This window comes from Rhineura floridana, chromosome 2 (assembly GCF_030035675.1).
Source record: "Rhineura floridana isolate rRhiFlo1 chromosome 2, rRhiFlo1.hap2, whole genome shotgun sequence".
NCBI lineage: Eukaryota > Metazoa > Chordata > Lepidosauria > Squamata > Rhineuridae > Rhineura > Rhineura floridana.
In genome coordinates, this window is record NC_084481.1 from 216110728 (window position 1) to 216124361 (window position 13634).

The window sequence follows — 13634 nt, forward strand, 5'->3', positions numbered from 1 at the left end:
AAGCACTCTGAGCACACAACATATTTATGGGATTATGCAAATGTTTTGTAGGATTTTCCATCACAGAAGGGGATCCATGGTCAAAAGTTAATCCCTGGGTCTAACAATAGTAAGACTTCTTCTTAAAACTTCACCACCACCACCACCTTCACTCTTCTGTCACATGAGCTATTTAGAATGGAACGTATTGGATTTTTAAAGAGTCCTAAACCAAAGGACATCCTGACCGGCCAAAAATGTAAAATTTATATGTTTAAACATATGGGGAAGGATCATGGCTCAGTTTTAGAGCATCTGCCTGGCATACAGAAGGTCCCAAATTCAATCCCCAACATCTCCAGGTAGAACTGGGAGAGACTCCTTGCCTGAAACCCTGGAGAGCGGCTGCCAGTCAGTGTAGACAATACTGAGCTAGATAGAATAATGGTCTGACTCAGTATATGGTAGCTTCCAATGTTCCTCGTCATGGATGGGGAGCACACAAAACAACTTGTGGTACCTGAAATACCATAGGAACCTACTTTATTTGGACTATATGTTCTGTCTGTTGGCTCTGATTGGCAACAGCTCTCCAGAGTCTCAGGCAGAGAGTCTTCCCATCACCTGCTACCAACCTAAGATCTTTCTTTTAACTGGGGATACCAAGAATTGAATGTGTGTACCTATACATGCCAGTCATGTGCTCTGTCACTGAAGTATGGTCCCTTACTGCTCTCCTCCAACTTGGGTGGCTTTAAAAGAGGGTTAGACACATTCACTACCAATGACTGCTAGCCATGATGGCTATGTTCTACCTCCACTATCAGAGGCCGTTATGTCTCTGAATGCCAGTTGCTGGAAATTACAAGTGAGGAGAGCGCTGTTGCACTCAAATCCTGCATTCAGGCTTCCCATAGGCAACTGACTGGCTACTGTGAGAAGAGAATGCTGGACTAGATGGGCCATTGGCCTGATCCAGCAAGCTCTTCTTATGTTTTTATGTTCTTATGTACTCTAGTCTGTTATCTACCATGCTTGTTCTCCTCAGTTTCCTTCCACTAGAATAGGCCTTGGGGCTGTCTTGTACCCCAGGCTTTCCATAAACGACCCTCCGGCTCAGTGTTTGCCTGCTCATCACCAAAAAAGGGGAAACGCATCACCCCAAAGGGGGTGACTGATTTGCATAACATTTGCAAATGCTAACGTATATACCGGGTTGCCAGGCCCGGCCTCCAAGAGGTCTTCTGTATCTTTAAAAGTTGTGCAGGGGGAAGGGAGAATTCCACCTTGTGGTTTTTCTCATTACAGTGTTGCAAGAACACCTGCACTTGGCTGGCTTTCTCTTTTCCTAAAGATACAGGACCAGTCTCAGGCCATGAACCTGGCAACTCTGATATACATAGATGCATACTGAGAAATTGTCTATTTCTGTGAAATAAAACCATATATCAGCAAGACACTACAGTCCCCAGGGACCTTCATTCCAAGGAAACCAAACTAAAGTACTGGCACCACTGAAGTCTCTCCCTGGTTGGATTTTGGAGTCCATGTAACATTTTTATTTTCCCTATAGATGAGAATGCTCTGCTGGAGGGCTGTGAAACTCCAAGCCCCACTGAGCAGCTCTGTCATGGTTGAAATCATTTCAGGTTTTGCCACTTGGTGGAAATTGGGTCAGTTTGATTTTAATCAGGGAGGAAATGACTTGGCTGGGAATTGCAGAATCAAGTTGTTGACTCTGAAAAGAATTTGTGTTGGTCAGGAAAATGCACTGGAGGGCAGCACTGCATTTTCTTTCCTGTTGAACATACCTGCAAGTTTCACAACCCGTTTCCATCAATAGGAAGTGAATTAGCGCACGGAGCTTCTGGTCTGCAAATACGTTTGTACTTTAATCTCTGATTATGCTGCAGTTCATCTGCTGTGTCAATGGGAAGCCTTGACTTTATAGTTAATATTTACCATGGACAATTCTGGTAAACACAGGGCCTAATGTAACATCAGCTTAGGATATCAAAATTACATCAGGAGCATAACAAGTACACAATAGCCATATTTTTCTCCAAATGACTGAAATTCATTGATACAATTTTGTGTGTTAGAGGGCAAAGGATATGTTAGGGATGGAATCTGGGTTTTACTGCCTGTCATCAGTTTTAGGCCTTTTCCTGAGCCTGGGAAAAGATCATAGATCATGTGTTGCATAAACCTGAATTGCAGTAAAGACAAGGAGGAAGACGAGGTGAAGTGTCTCCTTAAAAACACACACCAACATACAATGGAAGGTAGGACAAGTTATTTATCTCTGTTGCTGTACCCTGCTGATAAAAGGACACTAGTAGTGCAATTAGTTAAATCATACTCCTTTAATTTAACTGATGCACAGTCCAATCCTATGTATTTACTCAGTTGTAAGCCCTGCTTGTTCAGGTCGGTTCCAGATAAATAGAACAGGGCTGCAAATCATAAAATCATAGAATAACGGAGTTGGAAGGGGCCTATTAGGCCATTCCGTCCAACCCCATGCTCAATGCAAGAGTCCAGCTTAAAGCATCCCTGACAGGTGACTGTCCAGCTGCCTCTTGAATGACTCCAGTGTTAGAGAGCCCACCACTTCCCTAGGTAACTGGTTTCATTGTCGTACCGCTCTAACAGTTAGAACGTTTTTCCTGATGTTCAACTGAAATCTCACTTCCTGCAACTTGAGCCCATTATTCCATGTCCGGCAATCTGAGATGACTGAGAAGAGATCCTGGCCCTCTTCTGTGTGACAACTTTTCACATACTTGAAGAGTGCTATCATATCTCTCTCCATTCTTCTCTTCTGAAGGCTAAACATGCCCAGTTCTTTCAGTCTCTCCTCACAGAAATTTATTTCCAGTCCCCTGATCATCCTCGTTGCCTTCCTCTGAACCTGTTTCAGTTTATCTGAATCCTTAAATTGTGGTATCCAGAAATGCAAGCAGTATTTGAGATGAGGCCTAAGTAGTGCCAAATAGAGAGGAACCAACACTTCACATGATTTGGGAACTATACTTCTGTTAATGCAGCCTAAAATAGCATTTGCTTTTTTTGCAGCCACATCGCACTGTTGGCTCATATTCAGCTTGTGATCAACAATAATTCCAAAATCTTTCTCATATGTTGCATTGCTGACCTAAGTATCCCCCATCTTATAACCCTGCATTTGGTTTCTTTTTCCTAGGTGCAATTGTCACTGTTAAATTTCATTCTGTTGTTTTCAGCCCAATGCTCCAGCCTATCAAGATCCTTTTGAATTTTGTTTCTATTATCCAGGATGTTAGCTATCTCTCCCAATTTTGTATCATCTGCAAATTTGATAAGCATTCCCTGCACTGGTTCATCAAGGTCAAAAATGTTGAAGAGCACTGAGCCCAGGACCAAGTTCTACGGCACCCCGCTTGTTACCTCTCCTGTTCAGGCATAAACAATCAACCAACATAAGAAAAGGAACAGATATTAATAAATAACCTGTATCTGAACTTAACCAGCTAGGAGAGTTTAATATTAAAAGAGTTAAAAGAATTTATAATCAGAAGAATAGGGTGTGTCTATAGATATAGATATGGATTCACTAATATGCAAAAAAAAAAACTTTGTGGTTTAGTAACGTACCTATAGCCAACAGATATTTCTATCAAATTTTTAAAAGCAGGGAAATTGGGCAGCTATAGTGAATGCACTATAGACCTCCTCTCTATTGTACTGCCCTACAAAGTTGTCGAAATGCAAACACAGTTTGGGTTGGTCTTTCACAATCCAATCTACTTCCTGTGTAGCTTGGAAGAATTTGGTAGCATGTGCATATTAGTGAATTTCTCTGCTTTTTATTATGGGAGGGAAGAAATGGGACCCTGTGCAAGTTTGCTGAGAATGGATTGATCATTTGCATGCTTATTGAGTTCAGTGGGATTTATTCCCCTGCAACCATGCTTAGGATAGGTGAACCTGACCATGGGGGGGGGAGAGAAGAAGGAATGAGGGCTGGAACGGGCAGGGGAGGAAGAGCAGAGAGGAGGAGGGGGATGGGAGCAGGCAGGAGGGAGATGGGAGGAGGAGGGGAGATTTGATCATTTGCATGCTTATTGGGTTCAGTGGCATTTACTTCCATGCAATCATGCTTAGGATAGGTAAAACTGACCATGGAAGGGGGTAGGAGGGGCTGGAATGAACAGGAGAGGAGGAAGGAGGGGAAGGGCAGGTCTTATCATTTGCATGCTTATTGAGTTCAGTGGGATTCACTCCCATGCAATCATAGTTAGGATAGGCAAAACTGACCATGGGGGAGGAAGGGGGAGGAGAGAGAAGAGGAGAGGAGGGAGGGGACAGGGGAGGGGAAGGAGGAGGAGGGGAAGGAGGAGGAGGGGAAGGAGGGGATTGGAAGGGGAGGGAGGGACAAAAGAAGGTGGAGGGAAGGGGCAAGAAGGATAGAAAGAGGGGAGGGCAGATTTGATCATTTGCATGCTTTTTGAGTTCAATAGGATTTACTCCTCTGCAATCATGCTTAGGATAGGTGAAACTGACCTGGAGGAGGAGCAGGGAGAAGAAGAGGGGGCAGGAAAAGGAGGGGAGGGAGGGGAGGGGGAGGGGAGGAGATTGGATTGGTGGGCACTGGGCAGAGGGGAAGCCCCTTTCCTTTCCAAAAGGAAAACATTGTGAACAGTATTATTCTTTTTTGCTGTTTTCCCCACCTTTTTATTCTACGGCAGGTACATGTAGCCTCCCACCCAAATTTAAACCAAAGCTGTCCCTGGCTACATCCACACCAGACCTTTATTTTGCTCTAGACAGTCATGGCTTCTCCCAAAGAATCCTGGGAAGGGTGCTGAGAGTTGCTAGGAGACACCCTATTCCCCTCACAGAGCTTCAGTCAAAGAGGCTGACTGTTAAACCACTCTGGCCACTGGAGCTCTGTCAGTGGAATAGGAGTCTCCTCTCAGCACCCTTCACAAACTACACTTCCCAGGATTCTTTGGGGGAAGACATGACTGTTTAAAGTGAAATAAAGGTACGGTGTGGGTGTGGCCCCCTGATTAGCCAAGCCAAGCAGCTGAGAGTCTGGCTTTTAGAACACTGACGGTTGGTTCTTACTGAGTATGCCCAGGCTTATCATAGACTCCAGTGCTAAATTTCTTAAATTAATTAAAAATAGGCCAGGCATTTTTTTTAACGTTGAACTGCAGAAGATAAAGGTCAGTGTATGAGGCAAGATCAGTAACAGGATTACAGGTACTTTGTGAACATGGCTGATTTTTAATTAATTTCAAGAAATCATGAGGAACACTGACAGAAAAATGTCCAACAGGGGTCTGGTTCCCCCCCCCTCTTTTTATACTTTGAACTATTGATTCTCTCTTGATTTTGTGTATCGCCATGAAAATTTAGATAATTTTCTAAATAATTTAAGCTAGTGTTTCTGAGTTCAGGACTATAAGTTTTGTATAGTTTTGTTTTGAAATGAGCATATGGGAAGCATCAGAATGGCATGGGGGTATTTTCAATTTAACATTGCAGAATGTGAAAAATCCATGCTGGCTTTAGTATACAGCCATTCTGATGGCTGTATAACATAGATATAGATGTAGATGTAGATCATGTGTCAAAGGCCAGGCTAAAGATGTTGGTGGACTCTAACTACTATCAGCCCCAGCCAGCATGGGCAGAGATGATGGGAGGCCACAGGCCCCTCCTGCCTCCTCTAATGTCTACACAGTACAAATATAGAACCACAGCATGGAAAAGTTACTTTTTTGAACTACAACTCCCATCAGCCCAATCCAGTGGCCATGCTGGGTGGGGCTGATGGGAGTTGTAGTTCAAAAAAGTAACTTTTCCAAGCTCTGTATAGAACACAGGGAGCTATCTTATACCAAGACACACCTCTAGTTTAGTCTAGTTTAGCATCTAGTTTAGTATTGTCTGTTGCCAGCCTATTCTCTGTTACTTTTCAGGATCACCACTGCCGAGGGTGATATTGCACCTACTTTCTTCAGCAAGACTCAAGGGGTCAACAGGATTCCTCAGTGCTAACTCTAGTCAGGCAGTCTTCATTCTGAGTTAGAAATGAGCCAATATTTCTCAGAAGACATTTTTTTCTGGGGGGAAATGAGAAATGTGGACAACCAAAACTGACAGATTTGTCCAAATCTCCAAGTGATGCATATGCATGAAAGAACCAGCCCATGGTTGCTGAGCAGACAGTGAGAGGCTGCAAACATATTTGGTGAATGGGGTACACAATGTGGAGAAAACTCACCCTAATCAAAAGACATAATGAATATGACACAGAACCCCAAAGGTTTGTTCTATTTTTCATCCTTGTAGCTGAATTTTCTATGGCATTTGCCAGCTACTGGTGAAAAGTCTCCAGCTGTGAAAAGATGTACACATTCATTTGCAGCTTTTAGAGCTACATTTTGTAGTAGAGTAGATCTTCCACAACAGTGGGCCATTATTCAGTTCAGAATCTGGCCACAGAAATTCAGAGCTTGGAAAAGTTACTTTTTTGAACTACAACTCCCATCAGCCCCAGCCAGCATGGCTACTGGATTGGGCTGATGGAAGTTGTAGTTCAAAAAAGTAACTTTTCCAAGCTCTGCAGAAATTAAGGAAAGAAAGCAGACATTGGCAGATACCCAAACCTAGCAGTTAACATACACAGAAATGAAACAGATAAAAGAAAGCTTTTATACTGTGTGACTATGAAGAGATAGTTTGCAGGGGTCCCATTTCAAAATTGAATAAGGGGGAAGAACAAAATATTTCAGTGGAGGGAAGGAGGTTTAAAGCAAAGGTGGCTAACCTGTGTCCCTGCCAACATTGTTGGACTCCAACTCCCATCAGCCCAGTCAGCATGGCCAATAGTCAGGATGATGGGAGTTGTAGTCCAGCAACATATGGAGGACTAAAATTTAACCACCATCTGGTTTACAAGTCTATTATTAGACATATATATTTAATTATCCTATTGATGATGATCATTATGATAAAAGCAACAATGAGTTTGATCCAGCCAGACTTATGCAGTTTCAAATCCCATTGATTTTGGTGAATGAGATTTTAAGTACTGTATGTGTCTGACTCTTCCATTGAAATTAATGGTACTTAATTAAGAGGAGACATGATACAGCTGTCTAAAATTATGCACGGTGTGGAGAAAGGGGACAGAGAAAAAGTTTTGCTCCCTCTCTCATAACACCAGAACTCGTGGAAATCCAATGAAGCTGAATGATGGAAAATTCAGGACAGAAAACAGAAAGGACTTCTTCATCACACATGGCACAGTAACACTATGGAATTTGATCGCACAACAGGAAGTGATGGCCACCATCTTGAATGGCTTTAAAAGGGGGTTAGAGAAATCCAGGGAGGTTAAGGCTATCAATGGCTATGAGCCACAATGGCTGTGATCTACCTCCATGGTCAGAGGCAGTGTGCTTCTGAATACCAGCTGCTGGAAACCACAGGAGGGGAGAGTGCTGTTGTGCTCATGTTCTGCTTGTGGACTTCCCACAGGCATCTGGTTGGTCACTGTGAGAACAGGATGCTGGACTAGATGAGCCATTGACCTGATCCAGCAGGCTCTTATGTTCTTAAAAGTGCCGTGGTGTCCATTTCTGATATCAGATCTGGCGATGGTAAAGCATACCTAGATTATATTTTTGGAATGTGCTCTGCATAGGGCTGCATTTGAAGGGCTTTTGGAAAATCCACCTGATCCCAAATGAGGCTGTGAAGTCTGTTAATGGGCACACACCCATGAGCTCTTATTACACCTAATCTGTGACATCTGCACTTGTTGCCAGTTTGTTTCCAGGCACAATTCAAAGTGTTGGATATTACCTTCTAAACACCAAATGGCTTGAATCCAGAATGCCTAAAGGACCATTCTGATCACTGCCTAAGGTCTGCTGGAGAGCTGTTTCATTATGTCCCACCTATGGTGGAAGCATGGTTAAGTTCAACAAAAGTTAGAGGTTGCCCTCTTGCAGCCATTGGTGCAGATGGGGACTTTTAAACTCTGGACTTAATGGTCTCCTCTTTAGGTGGAAATATGTATTACTGTCCTGGCCAAGAATGTTGGAATCAGACTAAGACCCACTGATGTATTTTTCTGCAGTATGTTTAATGAAAAATTTCAGTTTAGACAGCTTCAGGGATCAGCTTACAGGTCACACAAGAGTCTGCATCTCTCTACACAGCATAACTAGGCATGACTACTCAAAGCAAAAACATTGTCAAAGCAATTAGGCAAACCCCCTTACAACCCTTAAATGGGTTCGGGTGGGCTCTTTCTACTTGCGTGAGGAAGGTGTCACAGAACAGGAATGCATGCACACACGAGCACTCCTCCTAGTTGGAAAAGTGAGGGCCAGCTGAGCATGCCAGCACAGTTGTCTGCATGTCTGGGGTGATGGCAGCAGTGGCACCTCATAAAGATCCTCCTCCTTTAGAGGGGGGGGTGTGGTGGCTGCAGCTGGGGTGAAAAGGGGAGGAGAAGGGGCTGGCTCTTGATCAGGCAGCATTCCCTCTGTTGTAATTGGAGTTAAGGGGGAGGAGCTGTCACTATTAAAAGTGCTGAAGCCTTCTGTTTCAACACTTTATTGTTGCAAAGCACTGGGACCCTCTCCTGGGGCCCATCCTGTATCTTCTCCATCATCCTCACTCCAGGAACATTCCACAGGGTTCATGACAATTATGTCATGTGATAAGATCGAACTGTTGTGTTTGGGGATCCTCCTGTTCCCCCTGTTGAGTGGAGCCCTGGACTTCTACCCCAAAGTTGTGTCCTGACAGTCAGTGAAGACTGATGGCTCTGATGTTTGTGGGGCAGTGAATCTGCTTCAGGTTTTAGTTTGAACTTTCAAGGAGCTATCCAAGGTGCTGAAGCATCAGAGCCACTAGTCTCCACGGCTGACGGCACGACTGGTCTCACTAACAAAACTGTGAGATACCTTGCCCCCAGAAGCAAGCAGCAGGATGGAGTGGTGGTGCTTATTTGCTCTCCCAACACAGTTGCTGCTGCTTTCCAGGAGGGAGACTAGGAGGGGCAAGGCAGTAGGGAGCTCGGTGCTATGCAAATGCACTGGTATGAGCACCGTTTTGACTGTCAGGGCATTTGCACAGCATTAACCTCCCCACTGCCTTGCGCTTTCCATTCTACCTCCCAGTAAGCAGCAGTGACTCCACTGCTGGGAGGTCAGGTATGCACTGCCACCCCACTGTATGCTACCAACAGCCCCCATCCTTAACCATCTTCCATTGACCAGTAAATATTCTTTTACCCGGGTAGGTTTTGTTTTTCACTACAGACACATGATTGAGTTCATTTTTATCCACCTGCCTCCTTCAAATTTTGATCGATACTGTGGTTTTATTATGACTGTTATTATTGTGAGTGCTGTAATCTGCCCTGAGTGATCTCTGTGGATAAGAAGGGTGGGAGGAAATTTTTACGTAAATAAATAAGTAACCTTTTCTTTAGCAGCATGGTGTTCCACAAGCAGATATCTCACAATTGAAAAAATGCTTTGAATTTTGTCTGGATAATGTCTTACATGTTTTTTTTGTTTTTTTAAAAAAATGTTCTATTAAATAAAGAATTAGAAACAGTTGAACAAAAGCATTTTTTCCATGGGAACAAATAAAACAAGACTTTCTTATTCCTTGTCAGTTTAGATTTTGGGTTGGGGCTGGTTGTTAGACTAGCTGTATCTACAGCATTAAAGCATATGACAAAGAAAAGCTGTCAGGCTGACAGCCGATCACCACCTGCACCTGATACCACAAAGTTGTCCTCATTTGACTGAACTTTCTGAGTGACATAACAGATTTAAACACTATCCTCTTCACATGTGAGAAGACCTTTCCTTTTTTTTTTCAATCTGGCCTCAGGGAAACAAGTTTGACAGTCTAAATTTAGCCTCCAGTAAAAGTTTGTCCACATTTTTTAAAGAGAGAGAGAGCGATCTCCAAACAATTATGCACGTCTGTGTAATTGGCAGCATCAATGCAAGAGAAATCCAAGCTTGGGAATAACTGGAGTGGTTCAGGTCAAAGAGGGAACTGACAGAGCAAACTGTGAAGTTCTCACCAGTCTTATGAATCCGTTACTTTCATAAACACTGACCCCTAAATGTTCATAGCGGAACATGGCATCTGAGGACACATAGCTATCTACACCCCCCTGAGAACCGCTTTGAACATTTCAGGAGCGACAGAAATCAAACATTTGGCCATTGGAGTGACAATGTGTGCATGGGGTAGGGGGGAGGCACTGTACTTCATCATAATCTGGAACTGGAAAAGATGGGAGTTGTGGAGTTTTGTTTTGTCTTCCAAATCCACATAAGAAACAGCTAACAGACCATGAAAATAAGGAGAGTTAAAATGGTCTTCAACATTTTTTTTAGGGGAGGGGAAGTACTAATGATCCTTCATTAGCAACCCCAAGAAAAATAGGGGAAATGTACCAATTATTCTCAACTGGAGGCTGTAAGTGGCTTGATGCTCATTCTCTGGAGATGTGAGGGTCTGGGGGGTTGTTTATTGTTTATTTATTTAAGCCATTTATATACTGCTTTTCAGGCCAGCCCCCCAGAACAGTTTACATGCGATTTTCAAAACAATAGATTTTTTCTAAAAAAAAATGTTGAGAAGAAGCAAATCCACAGACTGGTCCTTGAAAATAGCAATCTATTATTATTTGAAGATTGCCCAATAGCTTTCCAGAACAATTTTCCTCAGCAGCACTAAAATAAACAATATATGACTTGCCAAATGCTAAAACTAATCAATAATTAGTTTTTTGTGGAATGTGCATATGATATCATTTTGCATGAACATCACCATCATCATCATTGTTATTATCATTAAAGATAATATTGTTTCACCTTTCTACATACAATAGCAGCTATGCAGAAAAATAGTAATTGACATCCATGCATTATCACATCCACATTTCAGAAACATGCAAAAACGAAGAGTAATAGACAATTTCAACAGATGTCATCTCATTTCTAATAATATACCCCAAGGTAATATGGTAAAAACAAGGTTTTTTAATTGTTAAAAAAGAGATAACACCAGAATATGATAATAATAGTAAAATGCTCTGAAATTGAGTCCCAGGGTAGCTTGACAGAAGAACTGAATTTGACAGAAGACACACAGCCCACAATAGTATGACAGGCAGAATCAAGTAAAGCCAGCAACTTTGCAATGGTCACAGTTGAAACATTAAATAATTAAAGCTATTTGTTTATTTTTATACTAGAGATGGGGCAGAAATCTGATTCAGTTTGCATTTAAAGCTGAATTTGTCAAATTCTCACTTTCCAAAACAATATGAGAACCAAAACACAGCAATCCTTCAAAATTTGTATTTATTAGAATTTTTCCAAATTTTGCACTGCAGTTCTCCAATAAACACTGTTTACAAAAAATGCATGTATTTGGGGGGAATGTGTATAAAAATGAATATATTTGTGAAAATAACACACAAAAATGCATTTTATTAGGAGAAATTGCTTGCAAAAATGTGTACATTAGTCAAAACTGCATACGAAAATATTTTTATATTGCAATTGCACCAGGAACAAACTAAACCTGATGCATTTCTCATTGTCAGGTAGGATTTTATTTCTTATGTTTATGAACACCATCTTGAACAGCGACTCCCATAGCTTCCCAGGACATTTGGAATTCTTGATTTACCTGTGGATTTGATTTTGTAGTCATATGTCAAGTTATGAAGTATCGTTCATCCCATTTATTTATATTTATTTATTTATTATCATTATTTTACCCCGCCCTTTTTGCAAAACTGGAACTCACGGCGGCTTCCAGATAAAAGCACACATATAATTAAAAACATACAAAAGTCTAGATTAAAATCGAATTAAACTATTTACAGTATTAAAACCATTCATACATACAGTTAAAATAATTCAAACTCAGTTTAAAATAATACAATTAGACAATAGCAATTATTATTATTTATTATTATCTTTATTTATACCCCGCCATTTTTCCAAAACTGGAACTCCAAAACAATAGCAATGCAGCACCCTTCAAATCCTGTCCTTAACAGCTTTCAGTTCCAAAGGCTTGTTGAAATAAAAAAAGTCTTTGCTTGCGGATGGAAGGACTGCAAGGAGGGGGCCATTCTTGCTTCCCTAGGAAGGGAGTTCCAAAGCCTCGGGGCAGCCACCGAAAAGGCCCTATCTCGTGCCCCCATTAGTCGTGCTTGTGAGGATGTAGGTACTGAGAGAAGGGCCTCTCCTGAGGATCTCAGGGCCCGGACAGGCTCATATAGGGAGATACGGTCTGACAGATAGCCTGGACCTAAGCCATATAGGGCTTTATAGGTCATCACCAGCACTTTGAATTGTGTCCAGAAACAGAGTGGCAACCAGTGGAGCTTTTGTAACATGGGAGTCATATGGTCCCTGTAACCAGCCCAAGTTAACATTCTGGCTGCAGCACATTGCACCAACTGAAGTTTCCGAACAGTCTTCAGAGGCAGCCCCACGTAGAGCACGTTACAGTAATCTAAACAGGATGTAACTAAGGCATGTGTCACTGTGGCCAGATCAGACGGCTCAAGGAATGGGTGCAGTTGTTCTCTTTTTTCTTCTTGTTGTTGTTGTGTTGTGCAGTTGGTTGTTTTATACCTGCAAAACCCAATAAAAAGGATTACAAAAATGTATTAGGAGAAATTTGCACTAAATACTGAAGAACTTTCACTTTTTTCTCTCTCTTTTTTTGGCTGCAGAATGGCTGCAGAAACTGCAGAGAACTGAATTTAAGATTTGGAAAATGAGAAACAGAGAACCAAACTTGGCAGATACTCCCATCACAATTTAAAATATTTATACCCCTCTTTCCTCATCCAGCTCAAGGCAGCCCACAAGAGCAACAAAATAGGAATATACAAAATAGGAATATACAAAAAAGAACAAGAACAAGAAACGCCAGCAATAAAACAATTTAAAAACAGCCACAGCAAGAAACGTTATAAAACATGATAGAATGCTAGAGTAAAAACAGGGTTTATAAAAATGCAGAAAGATCACACAGAATTATAGTGGTCAAACAACATAATCTAGCCTCTAAGAGCCAAAGGCTTTTCTAATAGGAAGTTCTTAAAACTGTGACAAGAAAGGGACAACACAAACCTTCTTAGGCATGGAGTTCCAAAGTTTGGGCATGGCAACAAAAGTGAGTTTGGAACTAACAAGAGGATTTCCATAGATTACTTCATAAGCAGACATGCTCATATGGGAGAAGGTGGTCCATCAGACTCTCTTGACCTAAACAGCCTCCCTATACCTGGCCCCAGTTAACAACTTGACTGTCACATTTTGAACAAGCTAACATTTCAGGTAACTTCTCAAAGGCATCCACACATATAGCAGATTACGGCAGCCAAGTCATGAAGGAACTCATGCATGTGCCACCATAGTCTGCTAAACTGGGCAAAGGCGGGTGTCTTCTGCTGACTCCCCCTTCCTCCTATAGCTCCCCTAAAATCTGCCCTGGAGGGTTGGACCACCCATTAATCCATTGTGAGACATGATGCAGAAGGCTGCAGGGGAAAGAAAGAATTGACAACAAAAATGCCTCTCCCCTCC

General features: G+C 42.0%; 1 long non-coding RNA gene across 3 annotated transcripts in view; it reads left to right on the forward strand.

Moving 5' to 3' along the window:
- The first annotated feature begins 2020 nt into the window (after positions 1 to 2020).
- Positions 2021 to 13634, forward strand: part of LOC133378433 (uncharacterized) — a 32631-nt gene continuing 21017 nt past the window's right edge. For all 3 annotated transcript variants that reach the window (XR_009761024.1, XR_009761026.1, XR_009761025.1), the window contains exon 1: positions 2021 to 2264. This is a non-coding gene — a long non-coding RNA (uncharacterized LOC133378433). The remainder of the gene's footprint in view (positions 2265 to 13634) is intronic.